The sequence below is a fragment of the Leuresthes tenuis genome, unplaced genomic scaffold (genome assembly GCF_036924035.1).
Source record: "Leuresthes tenuis unplaced genomic scaffold, fLeuTen1.0.hap1 SCAF_23, whole genome shotgun sequence".
NCBI lineage: Eukaryota > Metazoa > Chordata > Actinopteri > Atheriniformes > Atherinopsidae > Leuresthes > Leuresthes tenuis.
In genome coordinates this window covers 10,843,380-10,860,151 of record NW_027325377.1, presented here as the reverse complement: position 1 = coordinate 10,860,151, position 16,772 = coordinate 10,843,380, and the positions used below count along the sequence as shown (strand labels likewise).

The 16,772-nt window shown below is 43.3% G+C and overlaps 4 non-coding genes across 4 annotated transcripts; all 4 read right to left on the bottom strand.

Annotated features, from left to right (window-relative positions):
* Positions 1-4,158: 4,158 nt before the first annotated feature.
* LOC140283329 (U2 spliceosomal RNA) lies at positions 4,159-4,346 on the bottom strand. Its single transcript, XR_011910035.1, has one exon. It is a non-coding gene; the product is annotated as a U2 spliceosomal RNA (small nuclear RNA).
* A 298-nt stretch (positions 4,347-4,644) lies between these two features.
* On the bottom strand, positions 4,645-4,758 carry LOC140283549 (U5 spliceosomal RNA). The gene has a single exon (XR_011910145.1). It is a non-coding gene; the product is annotated as a U5 spliceosomal RNA (small nuclear RNA).
* A 410-nt stretch (positions 4,759-5,168) lies between these two features.
* LOC140283339 (U2 spliceosomal RNA) lies at positions 5,169-5,359 on the bottom strand. Its single transcript, XR_011910044.1, has one exon. It is a non-coding gene; the product is annotated as a U2 spliceosomal RNA (small nuclear RNA).
* Positions 5,360-14,667: 9,308 nt separating this feature from the next.
* Positions 14,668-14,858, bottom strand: LOC140283327 (U2 spliceosomal RNA). The gene has a single exon (XR_011910033.1). It is a non-coding gene; the product is annotated as a U2 spliceosomal RNA (small nuclear RNA).
* Positions 14,859-16,772: the final 1,914 nt, after the last annotated feature.

Sequence of the window (16,772 nt, the reverse complement as noted above, 5' to 3'; positions counted from 1 at the left end):
ACAATGTATGATCAAAAGAGGGAGCAGAGGTTTTCGGCTGCAAGAAGGTCTGAATGTCCAACCATAATTTGTAAAAACCGGGGAAGAAAAGGCTCGAAAGCCCGACTATAAACCATCAAAAGCGGGAGAAGAGGTGTTCAGCTGCAAGAAGGTCTCAATGTCCATCAATAATTGCTAAAAAACATGAAAGAAAATTTTCGAATATCAAACCGCACATGATCATATGCGGGAAAGGAGGTGTTCAGCTGCAAGAAGGTGTGAATGTCCACCCATAATTCCTGAAAAATGGGTAAAAAAAGGTGTGAATGCCCAACCATACATCATCAAAAGCAGGTGTGAATGTCAGATCATAATTTGCAAAAACCTGATGAGAAATGGTGAGAATGCCCGACTATACACCATCAAATGCGGGAGCGGAGGTGTTCGGCTGTGAGTAGGTCTGAATGTCCGACCATACTTGCTGAAAAATATGACAAAGCAGTTTTCACTTGGTTTGAGTGAAGGAATTCATTTTATATCAAAATCCGAAATTATGTAGAACTCGTGGAAATAAGTTTATTCTCGGATTCCTAAAGGTTTAGTGTTGTTCTTTGGTATACTGCAAAGTAATACTTTCTATTTTGTTGAAACCGATTCAGACATGGATAAATATGAAGGACAAAGTAGTTTTAACTTGGTTTGAGTGAAGGAATTCATTTTATATCAAAATCCGAAATTTTGTAGAACTCGTCAATCGACGCTTATTCTCGGATTCCTGAAAAGGTTTTTAGTTGTTCTTTCCTATCCTGCAAAGTACAACGTTCATTTTTTGTTTAAAGCTATTTAGACATGGATAAATATGAAGGACAAAGCAGTTCCTTCTGTGGGTACAGTAGCTCCCGGAATATGGTGACTGCAAGCCCTGAGCCTGGTGGACATAAGGCCCTCCTGCCCTGTGTTGGGTCCCAGGTTGCGGGGATGCCTATTGCAGCCAGTCTCTGGCTGCCCTCTCCGGGGTGGGAGGGACCAGGAGGATGAATTAATTATTCTGCTAGTTTATATATTTTAAACATAAACAATAAACATTTATAAAACTTCCCTTGGCAAGGCAAATCTGTTTGGCATAAAAGGTATTCAGACTACAATTCTGCTGCCATAATGCACAACTCTGGATTTTGATATAAAATGAATTCCTTCACTCAAACCAAGTTAAAACTGCTTTGTCCTTCATATTCATCCATGTCATAATAGCTTTAAACAAAAAAGAACGTTGTACTTTGCAGGATAGGAAAGAACAACACTAAACCTTTAGGAATCCAAGAATAATCTTATTTTCACGAGTTCTACACAATTTCGGATTTTGATATAAAATGAATTCCTTCACTCAAACCAAGTTAAAACTGCTTTGTCCTTCATATTTATCCATGTCTAAATAGCTTTAAACAAAAAAAGAACGTTGTACGTTGCAGGATAGGAAAGAAAACAAATCTAAACCTTTTCAGGAATCCGAGAATAAGCGTCGATTGACGAGTTCTACACAATTTCGGATTTTGATATTAAATGAATTCCTTCACTCAATCCAAGTTAAAACTGCTTTGTCCTTCATATTTATCCATGTCTGAATCGGTTTCAACAAAAAAGAAAGTATTACTTTGCAGTATACCAAAGAACAACACTAAACCTTTAGGAATCCGAGAATAAGCTTCTTTTCACCAGTTCTACACAATTTCGGGTTTTGACATAAAATGAATTCCTTAACTCAAACCAAGTTAAAACTGCTTTGTCCTTCATATTTATCCATGTCTGAATCGGTTTCAAAAAAATAGAAAGTATTATTTTGCAGTATATCAAAGAATAACACTAAACCTTTAGGAATCTGAGAATAAACTTATTTCCACGAGTTCTACATAATTTCGGATTTTGATATAAAATGAATTCCTTCCCTAAAACCAAGTGAAAACTGCTTTGTCATATTTTTCAGCAAGTATGGTCGGACATTCACACCTACTCACAGCCGAACACCTCAGCTCCCGCATTTGATGGTGTATAGTCAGGCATTCTCACCATTTCTCATCAGGTTTTTGCAAATTATGATCTCACATTCACACCTGCTTTTGATGATGTATGGTTGGGCATTCGCACCTTTTGTTACCCATTTTTCAGGAATTATGGGTGGACATTCAGACCTTCTTGCAGCTGAACACCTCCTCTCCCGCATATGATCATGTGCGGTTGGATATTCGAAAATTTTCTTTCATGTTTTCTAGCAATTATTGATGGACATTGAGACCTTCTTGCAGCTGAACACCTCTGCTCCCGCTTTTGATGGTGTATAGTCGGGCTTTCGAGCCTTTTCTTCCCCGGTTTTTACAAATTATGGTTGGACATTCAGACCTTCTTGCAGCCGAAAACCTCCGCTCCCTCTTTTGATCATACATTGTCGGGCAGTCGCACCTTTTCATAACCGCTTTTTACAAAACATGGTCGGACTTTCACACCTTCTTGTAGCCAAACACATCCCTTCCCGCTATTGATTGTGTACAGTCGGCCATTTTAACCTTTTCTCACCCACTTTTTACCAACTACGGTTGGACATTCACACCTTCTTATGGCGGAACACCTCCGCTCCCTCTTTTGATGGTGTATGTTCGGGCATTCGAACCTTTTCTTACCCGCTTTTTACAAACTATGCTCGGACATTAAAACCTTCTTGTAGCCAAACACATCCAGTCCTGCTTTTGATGATGTATGGTTGGGCATTTGCACCTTTTTTTTACCCATTTTTGAGGAATTATGGGTGGACATTCACACCTTCTTGCAGCTGAACACCTCCTGTCCCACTTATGATCATGTGCGGTTGGATATTCGAAAATTTTTTTTCATGTTTTCTAGCAATTATTGATGGACATTCAGACCTTCTTGCAGCTGAACACCTCCGCTCCCGCTTTTGATGGTGTATAGTCGGGCTTCCGAGCCTTTTCTTCCCCGGTTTTTACAAATTATGGTTGGACATTTAGACCTTCTTGCAGCCGAAAACCTCCGCTCCCTCTTCTGATCATACATTGTCGGGCATTCGCACCTTTTCTTACCCGCTTTTTACAAACCATGGTTGGACTTTCACACCTTTTAGTAGCCAAACAACTCCGCTCCCGCTATTGATTGTGTACAGTCGGGTATTTTAACCTTTTCTTACCAGCTTTTACCAATTATGGTCGGACATTCACACCTTCTTACAGCGGAACACCTCCGCTCCCTGTTTTGATCATTTATGGTCTGGCAATACTACCTTTTCTTACCCGTTTTTGAGTAATTATGGCTGGACATTCACAGCTTCTTGCAGCCGAACACCTCTTCTCCCGCTTTTGATGATGAATGGTCCGGCATTCGAACCTTTTCTTACCCGCTTTTTACAAACTATGCTCGGACATTCAAACCTTCTTGTAGCCGAACACATCCACTCCTGCTTTTGATGATGTATGGTACGAAATTCGAACCTACTTGTTGCCCGCTTTTCATTAATTATGGGTGGACATTCACACCTTGTCGCTGCCAAACACCTCCGCTCCCTGTTTTGATCATGTATGGTTGGACATTCGCACCTTTTCTCACCCGCTTTTTGCAAACTATGGTCGGCCATTCACAGCTTCCTCTCCACCATACTTGTATGGTGGGATATTCACACCCACTTGCATCCGAAGACCTCCGCCCCCACTTTTGTTGATATTTAGTCGGTCATTCGCACCTTACCCGCTTTTGGCAAACTATGGCCTTCTTGCAGCCAAAAACCTCTGATCTCGCTTTTGATGATGTAAGGTTGGGCATTCAGACCTTGCTTCACCTGCTTTTCACCAAATACAGTCGGACATTCACACCTTCTTGCAGCCGAACACTTCCGCTCCACCTTTTAGTTTTCTATGGGGCATTCACGCCTTTTTTTTCACCGCATTTTATAAAAACACCACAGGAACACCGTATTGAGGCTTTGTTCTGACCGCTCATTCGGTGTCGCGTTTCTTTCAAGCAATTCTCCTGGTTAGCCCGCACTCGGCTCGCTCCCAGAGCCGTGTTAAAGTCTACTTCGCATTCACTCTCTTTTCTCAGCAGAATAAAAGAAAGTTTCATCTTGGGCTCCCTGAAACTTCCATCCTGCACCGCTGTTTGCTTTTTCACAAGAGCAGAGGAGAGCGCACCGTTCCCAGCGGCACTGCAGTACCGGGTCGATGCTTGGAGTGAACGGAGCAAGCTCCTTTTTCAACTCCTATTGATACAAATCCATTTAATATGTAGTCCTTGCATAGACATATCACATATTAAACTGATAAGAACAGATACTACACTTGATCTTAGCCAAAAGGCCGAGAAGCGATAACTGTCCACTGGTTCACGTCAGAGGGCCCTTCCTGGCACAATGCGCACTTGTAGCGGTGTTCTTTTTATGGCCATAATGTCACTTTGCACCTCCGCCCACCCGCTGCACTGAGCACTCTTCAGCCCTTTTAAATGGTATAACTTTACACTACCGCACGCTCCAGCGAGCACCATTCAAGCAACAACTTTGCACTCCAGCTTTGAACATCGGCACAGTCGCAACAAGTAAGGCGACTCTACTCAGAGAAGTCACTCTGCACAGTAACAAGATTTCTTTTGCACAGACAGAAAGGGCTTCACCCCCAAAGGTAAAGCCTGCCAAAAATAGAAACAATTCATTAGTGCTGCTCTCCACAAAAGTCTTTAGTAAAAGGCGAAGGACTTGTACGTTATGAAGAGAAACCAGAGTACGATTATCCATCACTGCGGGAGCAGGGCATCAGGCTAGTTGGCATAGCCACCTTCCCCATGGTGAGCTTTGCTTGGTTGAGACGCTTGCTCCCCCCCTTGCTCCTCGGCTGACCAAGTAGGAACAATCGGGCCCTTTTCGATGGCTGCCTTTTCTTTTACTCTGTGCAAAAGACAAGGCAGCCACAAACAACACGGGAACACCGTATTGAGGCTTTGTTCTGACCGCTCATTCGGTGTCGCATTTCTTTCAAGCAATTCTCCCGGTTAGCCCGCACACGGCTCGCTCCCAGAGCCGTGTTAAAGTCTGCTTCGCATTCACTCTCTTTTCTCAGCAGATTAAAAGAAAGTTTCATCTTGGGCTTCCTGAAACTTCCATCCTGCACCGCTGTTTGCTTTTTCACAAGAGCAGAGGAGAGCGCACCGTTCCCAGCGGCACTGCAGTACCGGGTCGATGCTTGGAATGAACGGAGCAAGCTCCTTTTTCAACTCCTATTGATAAAAATCCATTTAATATGTAGTCCTCGCATAGAGGACATATCAGACATTAAACTGATAAGAACAGATACTACGCTTGATCTTAGCCAAAAGGCCGAGAAGCGATAACTGTCCACTGGTTCACGTCCGAAGGCCCTTCCTGGCACAATGTGCATCTGCTTGTGCACATGGAAATATTTCAGACCATTTGGTAAAAACCTCTGTTGTCACTGAGCAGAATCGTTTCCCTTAACATTAATTTAGTTCAATGAAATCTACACAATAATGAAATAATGAAATCCAAACATATATGTTGAAAAAGATACACTGGCTTAGGGAATTATCTTCGTTTTGGTCTTAGATTGCCCTGTTGAATGTATTTTGCACATATTTGACCTGCTAGACAAAACGTTATTCATTTATTTATTCTAAAAAAAAAATTTCAATAATTAGTAAAACCATATGCTGTAAAAACCTGGTTCATTATTGCTTCCATCCCTCCTGTTGAGACATGACATGGTCCATGGCTCAATACTGCAGCATATTTAAACAAATTCTTTGGCAGTATGGTTTTCCTTCCGGTCATTCATACGAGTCTATTGTAGATGGCAATTGAATAACATCTAATAATGCTAAAATATTTGTAGTTTATACATTTAGCTGTGGATGTCAACATACCTGTTTTTCCAATGCTGTGTTAACACATGTACAGTTGAGAAGGCATACTGACTGTCAGTGTAAACGTTAACAACCTTTTTGTTATTTAATTTACAAGCTTCAGTTAAAGCTAGCAATTCGACTGCTTGAACAGAGTAATTTTTTGGTAGTGGTTGTTTTAAGAAAACTTCAGTTTCTGTTACTACTGCAAATCCTGTAGCATTTGTGCCATCAGGGTTTTTTGCTTGACCTATTGAATAAATATAGTTATTTCTGCATTTTCATAACGTATATCAGTTAAGTCTGGCCTGGGTAAAACACTGATGGTTATTTCTGACATGCAATCATGAGGCTTTCCATCTGTGGGGTAGGTAGCAGTGTGGATGGATTAAGTGTAGCACATCTCTCGACAACAAGGTGTGGCTGTGAAAGAAGAACTGTTATGTAGGAGAGATGTCTGGTAAAGATATTTTGTTAAGTAACCATATCACAGCCACTGCATGAGGTACGTTAAGTGTTAATGGGTGAAATAACACCATTATTGTTGATGCCTGCACTGCCAATGGCTTCTGGCCATTGATTCAAAAGTACGATCTCCTCCCTTTTTCCCCCTTTCAGTGGACACTGGCCCCTAATTACCGCAATTCAGCAGGGGGTCTTTCATTAGGAGTACTGGACTCCCCCGTGCACGGTTTCAGCTCCGACCCTGGACAGCGGAAAAAACGTTGAGATCTGGTTTGAGGACCCAATTGTTGAGAAAAGTCTCTCAATGAGACTCAGAGTTGCTGGAGTCAGTTAATGCAAAGGTTTAATCTTGCAGCAAGTTCAAGAATGTGTGTGTGTATGGGTGTATGTGTGCGAACGTGTGTGAGTTTGTGAGAGTTTAAAGAACCTGTTATCCACAGGCAGGTCTTAACTAGTATGGCACGGGTCCAGCCTGTCTCATCTTTTTTGGAAGGTCTAGCGCTCGGCCGTAACCCTTCTGTCTGTTTGTCTCACATACATTCGGTTAATCATAGAAAAACGAGAACAAAACTTTTTAGCCCCTTAAATTCATAAAACAGACATGGTGCAGTTATTTCCATTCTAGAAAATAAGAGTAATCACCACCATTCCTATAAATTCTGGATATTCTAACAATCTGAATCTTTTTTAAATGTTCGATGAAGCCCTTTGCTGTTCTGTTTAGAGACTCAGCTGATCATAAACCAAGTTTTGCTCTTGAACCAAGCTTCTAAACTCTTCACCTTTTTCATTTCTCAGTTAGTATTCACTTTAAAACTGATTAAAAGAAAAATTAAATGAATGCCTATCAACAAATGTGGGATCTAAACTCTAGTGCTTCCTCTAAAATAATGTCCTTTCTCAATTCAGAAATGTGTGTGTGTAAGTCACAACACCCGTGACACCAAAACGGCTTTCTTTTCTCTCTTTTCTCTACACTCTGCACTGTGAGCACACACAACAAATCAGAAAGGCTTTTTTCACTCTTTTCTACATTATGGACTGTGGGGACACAACTTCGCTCCCGCTATTGATTGTGTACAGTCAGGTATTTTAACCTTTTCTTACCCGCTTTTTACCAACTATGGTCGGACATTCACACCGTCTTTCAGCGGAACACCTCCGCTCCCTCTTTTGATGGTGTATGTTCGGGCATTCGCACCTTTTCTTAACCGCTTTATACAAACTATGGTCGGACATTCAAACCTTCTTGTAGCCGAAAACATCCACTTCTGCTTTTGATGATGTATAGTTGGGCATTCACACCTTTTCTTACCCATTTTTCAGTAATTATTGGTGGACATTCAGACCTTCTTGCAGCTGAACACCTCCGCTCCCACTTTTGATAGTGTATAGTCGGGCTATCGAGGCTTTTCTTCAACGGTTTTTACAAATTATGGTTGGAAATTCAGACCTTGCAGCCGAACAACTCCGCTCCCTGTTTTGATCATACATTGTCAGGCATTCGCACCTTGTCTTACCCGCGTTTTACAAACCATGGTCGGACTTTCACACCTTCTTGTAGCCGAACAACTCCGCTCCCGCTATTGATTGTGTACAGTCGGGTATTTTAACCTTTTCTTACCCGCTTTTTACCAACTATGGTCGGACATTCACACTGTCTTTCAGCGGAACACCTCCGCTCCCTCTTTTGATGGTGTATGTTCGGGCATTCGCACCTTTTCTTAACCGCTTTTTACAAACTATGGTCGGACATTCAAACCTTCTTGTAGCCGAAAACATCCACTTCTGCTTTTGATGATGTATAGTTGGGCATTCACACCTTTTCTTACCCAATTTTCAGTAATTATTGGTGGACATTCAGACCTTGCAGCTGAACACCTCCGCTCCCGCTTTTGATGGTGTATAGTCGGGCTATCGAGGCTTTTCTTCAACGGTTTTTACAAATTATGGTTGGAAATTCAGACCTTGCAGCCGAACAACTCCGCTCCCTCTTTTGATCATACATTGTCGGGCATTCGCACCTTGTCTTACCCGCGTTTTACAAACCATGGTCGGACTTTCACACCTTCTTGTAGCCGAACAACTCCGCTCCCGCTATTGATTGTGTACAGTCGGGTGTTTTAACCTTTTCTTACCCGCTTTTTACCAACTATGGTCGGACATTCACACCGTCTTACAGCGGAACGCCTTCGCTCCCTCTTTTGATGGTGTATATCCGGGCATTCGAACTTTTTCTTACCCACTTTTTACAAACTATGGTCGGACATTCAAACCTTCTTGTAGCAGAACACATCCACTTCTTCTTTTGATGATGTATGGTTGGGCATTCGCACCTTTTCTTACCCATTTTTCAGGAATTGTGGGTGGACATTCACACCTACTTGCAGTCGAACAGCTCTGCTCCCACTTTTGATTATGTTTGGTTGGATATTCGAACCTTTTCTTAACTGCTTTTTACAAACTTTGGTCGGACGTTGACACCTTCTTGCAGCCGAACACCTCCGCTTCCGCTTTTGATGGTATATATTCGGGCATTCGAACCTTTTCTTACCCGCGTTTTACCAACTATGGTCGGACATTCACACCGTCTTTCAGCGGAACACCTCCGCTCCCTCTTTTGATGGTGTATGTTCGGGCATTCGCACCTTTTCTTACCCGCTTTTTACAAACTATGGTCGGACATTCAAACCTTCTTGTAGCCGAAAACCTCCACTCCCTGTTTTGATCATACATTGTCGGGCATTCGCACCTTTTCTTACCCGCTTTTTACAAACTATGCTCGGACATTCAAACCTTCTTGTAGCCAAACACATCCACTCCTGCTTTTGTTGATGTATGGTTGGGCATTCGAACCTACTTGTTGCCCGCTTTTCATTAATTATTGGTGGACATTCACACCTTGTCGCAGTCAAACACCTCCGCTCCCTGTTTTGATCATGTATGTTTGGACATTCGCACCTTTTCTCACCCGCTTTTTGTAAACTATGGTCGGCCATTCACAGCTTCCTCTCCACCATACTTGTATGGTGGGATATTCACACCCACTTGCATCCGAAGACCTCCGCCCCCACTTTTGTTGATATTTAGTCGGTCATTCACACCTTACCCGTTTTCTTGCAGCCAAACACCTCTGATCTCGCTTTTTATGATGTAAGATTGGGCATTCAGACCTTGCTTTTCCTGCTTTTCACCAACTATAGACGGACATTCACACCTTCTTGCAGCCGAACACTTCCGCTCCACCTTTTAGGTTTCTATCACACCTTTTTTTCACCGCATTTTAAAGATTATGGTTGGAAATTCTCAACCACTCATCCGAAGACCTCTCCTCTCGCTTTTGTTAATATATTTGAACTTTAGTCAGACATTCACACCTACTTGCAGCCGAACACCACCTCTTTAGCTTTTGATGATGTATGGTCCGGCATTCTTACTGTTTCTAACACATTTTTCAGCAATTATGGTAGGACATTCACACCTTCTTGCAGCTGAACACCTCCTCTCCCACTTATGATCATGTGCGGATTGATTTTCGAAAATTTTCTTTCATGTTTTCTAGCAATTAATGATGGACATTTAGACGTTCTTGCAGCTGAACACCTCCGCTCCCGCTTTTGATCATACATTGTCAGGCATTCGCACCTTGTCTTACCCGCTTTTTACAAACTTTAGTCAAACATTCACATCTTTTTGCAGCCGAACACAGTTTTTTGCAGCCGAATTTGGAAATTCGAACCTTTTCATACCCACTTTTTACCAACTATGGTCGGACATTCACACCGTCTTACAGCGGAACACCTCCGCTCCCTCTTTTGATGGTGTATGTTCGGGCATTCGAAACTTTTCTTACCCGCTTTTTACAAACTATGGTCGGACAATCAAACCTTCTTGTAGCCGAACACATCCACTCCTGCTTTTGATGATGTATGGTTGGGCATTCAAACCTACTTGTTGCCCGATTTTCATTAATTATAGGTGGACATTCAAACCTTGTCGCAGCCAAACACCTCCGCTCCCTGTTTTGATCATGTATGGTTGGACATTCGCACCTTTTCTCACCCGCTTTTTACAAACCATGGTCGGACTTTCACACCTTCTTGCAGCTGAACACCTCCGCTCCCGCTTTTGATAGTGTGTAGTCGGGCTATCGAGGCTTTTCTTGAACGGTTTTTACAAATTATGGTTGGAAATTCAGACCTTGCAGCCGAACAACTCTGCTCCCTCTTTTGATCATACATTGTCAGGCATTCGCACCTTGTCTTACCCGCGTTTTACAAACCATGGTCGGACTTTCACACCTTCTTGTAGCCGAACAACTCCGCTCCCGCTATTGATTGTGTACAGTCGGGTATTTTAACCTTTTCTTACCCGCTTTTTACCAACTATGGTCGGACATTCACACCGTCTTTCAGCGGAACACCTCCGCTCCCTCTTTTGATGGTGTATGTTCGGGCATTCGCACCTTTTCTTAACCGCTTTTTACAAACTATGGTCGGACATTCAAACCTTCTTGTAGCCGAAAACATCCACTTCTGCTTTTGATGATGTATAGTTGGGCATTCACACCTTTTCTTACCCTTTTTTCAGTAATTATTGGTGGACATTCAGACCTTCTTGCAGCTGAACACCTCCGCTCCCGCTTTTGATAGTGTATAGTCGGGCTATCGAGGCTTTTCTTCAACGGTTTTTACAAATTATGGTTGGAAATTCAGACCTTGCAGCCGAACAACTCCGCTCCCTCTTTTGATCATACAGTGTCAGGCATTCGCACCTTTTCTTACCCGCGTTTTACAAACCATGGTCGGACTTTCACACCTTCTTGTAGCCGAACAACTCCGCTCCCGCTATTGATTGTGTACAGTCGGGTATTTTAACCTTTTCTTACCCGCTTTTTACCAACTATGGTCGGACATTCACACCGTCTTTCAGCGGAACACCTCCGCTCCCTCTTTTGATGGTGTATGTTCGGGCATTCGCACCTTTTCTTAACCGCTTTTTACAAACTATGGTCGGACATTCAAACCTTCTTGTAGCCGAAAACATCCACTTCTGCTTTTGATGATGTATAGTTGGGCATTCACACCTTTTCTTACCCATTTTTCATTAATTATTGGTGGACATTCAGACCTTGCAGCTGAACACCTCCGCTCCCGCTTTTGATGGTGTATAGTCTGGCTATCGAGGCTTTTCTTCAACGGTTTTTACAAATTATGGTTGGAAATTCAGACCTTGCAGCCGAACAACTCCGCTCCCTCTTTTGATCATACATTGTCGGGCATTCGCACCTTGTCTTACCTGCGTTTTACAAACCATGGTCGGACTTTCACACCTTCTTGTAGCCGAACAACTCCGCTCCCGCTATTGATTGTGTACAGTCGGGTATTTTAACCTTTTCTTACCCGCTTTTTACCAACTATGGTCGGACATTCACACCGTCTTACAGCGGAACACCTTCGCTCCCTCTTTTGATGGTGTATGTCCGGGCATTCAAACTTTTTCTTACCCACTTTTTACAAACTATGGTCGGACATTCAAACCTTCTTGTAGCAGAACACATCCACTTCTTCTTTTGATGATGTATGGTTGGGCATTCGCACCTTTTCTTACCCATTTTTCAGGAATTATGGGTGGACATTCACACCTACTTGCAGTCGAACAGCTCTTCTCCCACTTTTGATTATGTTTGGTTGGATATTCGAACCTTTTCTTAACTGCTTTTTACATACTTTGGTCGGACGTTCACACCTTCTTGCAGCCGAACACCTCCGCTTCCGCTTTTGATGGTATATATTTGGGCATTCGAACCTTTTCTTACCCGCGTTTTACCAACTATGGTCGGACATTCACACCGTCTTTCAGCGGAACACCTCCGCTCCCTCTTTTGATGGTGTATGTTCGGGCATTCGCACCTTTTCTTACCCGCTTTTTACAAACTATGGTCGGACATTCAAACCTTCTTGTAGCCGAAAACCTCCACTCCCTCTTTTGATCATACATTGTCGGGCATTCGCACCTTTTCTTACCCGCTTTTTACAAACTATGCTCGGACATTCAAACCTTCTTGTAGCGAAACACATCCACTCCTGCTTTTGTTGATGTATGGTTGGGCATTCGAACCCACTTGTTGCCCGCTTTTCATTAATTATTGGTGGACATTCACACCTTGTCGCAGTCAAACACCTCCGCTCCCTGTTTTGATCATGTATGTTTGGACATTCGCACCTTTTCTCACCCGCTTTTTGCAAACTATGGTCGGCCATTCACAGCTTCCTCTCCACCATACTTGTATGGTGGGATATTCACACCCACTTGCATCCGAAGACCTCCGCCCCCACTTTTGTTGATATTTAGTCGGTCATTCACACCTTACCCGTTTTCTTGCAGCCAAACACCTCTGATCTCGCTTTTGATGATGTAAGATTGGGCATTCAGACCTTGCTTTTCCTGCTTTTCACCAACTATAGACGGACATTCACACCTTCTTGCAGCCGAACACTTCCGCTCCACCTTTTAGGTTTCTATCACACCTTTTTTTCACCGCATTTTAAAGATTATGGTTGGAAATTCTCAACCACTCATCCGAAGACCTCTCCTTCCGCTTTTGTTAATATATTTGAACTTTAGTCAGACATTCACACCTACTTGCAGCCGAACACCACCTCTCTAGCTTTTGATGATGTATGGTCCGGCATTCTTACCGTTTCTAACACATTTTTCAGCAATTATGGTAGGACATTCACACCTTCTTGCAGCTGAACACCTCCTCTCCCACTTATGATCATGTGCGGATTGATTTTCGAAAATTTTCTTTCATGTTTTCTAGCAATTAATGATGGACATTTAGACCTTCTTGCAGCTGAACACCTCCGCTCCCGCTTTTGATCATACATTGTCAGGCATTCGCACCTTGTCTTACCCGCTTTTTACAAACTTTAGTCAAACATTCACACCTTTTTGCAGCCGAACACAGTTTTTTGCAGCCGAATTTGGAAATTCGAACCTTTTCATACCCACTTTTTACCAACTATGGTCGGACATTCAAACCTTCTTGTAGCAGAACACATCCACTTCTTCTTTTGATGATGTATGGTTGGGCATTCGCACCTTTTCTTACCCATTTTTCAGGAATTATGGGTGGACATTCACACCTACTTGCAGTTGAACAGCTCTGCTCCCACTTTTGATTATGTTTGGTTGGATATTCGAACCCTTTCTTAACTGCTTTTTACAAACTTTGGTCGGACGTTCACACCTTCTTGCAGCCGAACACCTCCGCTTCCGCTTTTGATAGTATATATTCGGGCATTCGAACCTTTTCTTACCCGCGTTTTACCAACTATGGTCGGACATTCACACCGTCTTTCAGCGGAACACCTCCGCTCCCTCTTTTGATGGTGTATGTTCGGGCATTCGCACCTTTTCTTACCCGCTTTTTTACAAACTATGGTCGGACATTCAAACCTTCTTGTAGCCGAAAACCTCCACTCCCTCTTTTGATCATACATTGTCGGGCATTCGCACCTTTTCTTACCCGCTTTTTACAAACTATGGTCGGACATTCAAACCTTCTTGTAGCCAAACACATCCACTCCTGCTTTTGTTGATGTATGGTTGGGCATTCGAACCTACTTGTTGCCCGCTTTTCATTAATTATTGGTGGACATTCACACCTTGTCGCAGCCAAACACCTCCGCTCCCTGTTTTGATCATGTATGTTTGGACATTCGCACCTTTTCTCACCCGCTTTTTGCAAACTATGGTCGGCCATTCACGGCTTCCTCTCCACCATACTTGTATGGTGGGATATTCACACCCACTTGCATCAGAAGACCTCCGCCCCCACTTTTGTTGATTTTTAGTCGGTCATTCGCACCTTACCCGCTTTTGGCAAACTATAGCCTTCTTGCAGCCAAAAACCTCTGATCTCGCTTTTGATGATGTAAGGTTGGGCATTCAGACCTTGCTTCACCTGCTTTTCACCAAATATAGTCGGACATTCACACCTTCTTGCAGCCGAACACTTCCGCTCCACCTTTTAGTTTTCTATGGGGCATTCACACCATTTTTTTCACCGCATTTTATAAAAACACCACAGGAACACCGTATGGAGGCTTTGTTCTGACTGCTCATTCGGTGTCGCGTTTCTTTCAAGCAATTCTCCCGGTTAGCCCGCACTCGGCTCGCTCCCAGAGCCGTGTTAAAGTCTGCTTCGCAGTCACTCTCTTTTCTCAGAAGATTAAAAGAAAGGTTCATTCTGGGCTCCCTGAAACTTCCATCCTGCACCGCTGTTTGCTTTTTCACAAGAGCAGAGGAGAGCGCACCGTTCCCAGCGGCACTGCAGTACCGGGTCGATGCTTGGAGTGAACGGAGCAAGCTCCTTTTTCAACTCCTATTGATAAAAATCCATTTAATATGTAGTCCTCGCATAGAGGACATATCAGACATTAAACTGATAAGAACAGATACTATACTTGATCTTAGCCAAAAGGCCGAGAAGCGATAACTGTCCACTGGTTCACGTCCGAGGGCCCTTCCTGGCACAATGGGCACTTGTAGCGGTGTTCTTTTTATGGCCATAGTGTCACTTTGCACCTCCGCCCACCTGCTGCACTGAGCACTCTTCAGCCCTTTTAAATGGTATAACTTTACACTACCGCACGCTCCAGCGAGCACCATTCAAGCAACAACTTTGCACTCCAGCTTCGAACATCGGCACAGTCGCAACAAGTAAGGCGACTCTACTCAGAGAAGTCACTCTGCACAGTAACAAGATTTCTTTTGCACAGACAGAAAGGGCTTCATCCGCAAAGGTAAAGCCTGTAGTACACCATCGAAAGAGGGAGCGGAGGGGTTCCGCTGTAAGATGGTGCGAATGTCCGACCATAGTTGGTAAAAAGCGGGTAAGAAAAGGTTAAAAAACCCGACTGTACACAATCAATAGCGGGAGCGGAGTTGTTCGGCTACAAGAAGGTGTGAAAGTCCGACCATGGTTTGTAAAACGCGGGTAAGACAAGGTGCGAATGCCCGACAATGTATGATCAAAAGAGGGAGCGGAGTTGTTCGCCGTCAAGGTCTGAATTTCCAACCATAATTTGTAAACACAGTTGAAGAAAAGCCTCGAAAGCCCGACTATACACCATCAAAAGCGGGAGCGGAGGTGTTCAGCTGCAAGAAGGTCTGAATGTCCACCAATAATTACTGAAAAATGGGTAAGAAAAGGTTAAAATACCCAACTGTACACAATCAATAGCGGGAGCGGAGTTGTTCGGCTACAAGAAGGTGTGAAAGTCCGACCATGGTATGTAAAAAGCGGGTAAGAAAAGGTGCGAATGCCCGACAATGTATGATCAAAAGAGGGAGCGGAGGTTTTCGGCTACAAGAATGTTTAAATGTCCGACCATAGTTTGTAAAAAGCGGGTAAGAAAAGGTTCGAATGCTCGACTATACACCATCAAAAGCGGGAGCGGAGGTGTTCCGCTGTAAGACGGTGTGAATGTCCGACCATAGTTGGTAAAAAGCGGGTAAAAAAAGGTTAAAAGACTCTACTGTACACAATCAATAGCGGGAGCGGAGTTGTTCGGCTAGAAGAAGGTGTGAAAGTCCGACAATGGTTTGTAAAAAGCGGGTAAGAAAAGGTGCGAATGCCCGACAATGTATGATCAAAAGAGGGAGCGGAGGTTTTCAGCTGCAAGAAGGTCTGAATGTCCAACCATAACTTGTAAAAACGGGGGAAGAAAAGGCTCGAAAGGGGGAGGAGTTCAATTAAGAGAGGGAGCCCTTTAAATGGAGAAAGACGGGTGGAGAAAGGAGCGAAAAATGGCTGGGAATGATGTAAAAGCTGGAGCTGATGTGGGCTTGATTGGTAAAAAAAGATTTGTACAGACTGTAGTAATTTTTGGGACTGAACACACATGTGGGGAGCAAGGGGGGCACAATAAATAGCTCCACCAAGAAACCAGCAAGAAAAAGTCTGTGAGTTATTCCGGTGACACTGAACCCGGTCACCGGGAGGTGGAGTGGCGGACAGCAAACACCTGGGCCCGTGATGAAGAGGGCGATCGGCATTCGCACCTCATAACAGATCCCCATAAAACCACCTGCTACTTGGTTTAAGTCACTAGATTCTTGCATCTCTAAATTTCTGTGGAAAAACAAACCACCACGTATTAGTTTAAAAACCCTACAGAAGACCAAGGACAGTGGTGGATTAGATTTACCTAATTTTCAGCACTATTGCTTAGCCAATAGGTTACAGTATATATCAAAATGGTTTAAACCTAGCCCAATAGATGAACATGGATAAATATAGAACATATCATATATGTGTGATAATCTGGAAATCTCTGACCTGCCACTTATTAGTCAAGACGTAAAAAATCACAAATGTTTCAAAAGCATTAACATCAGCACCTCTC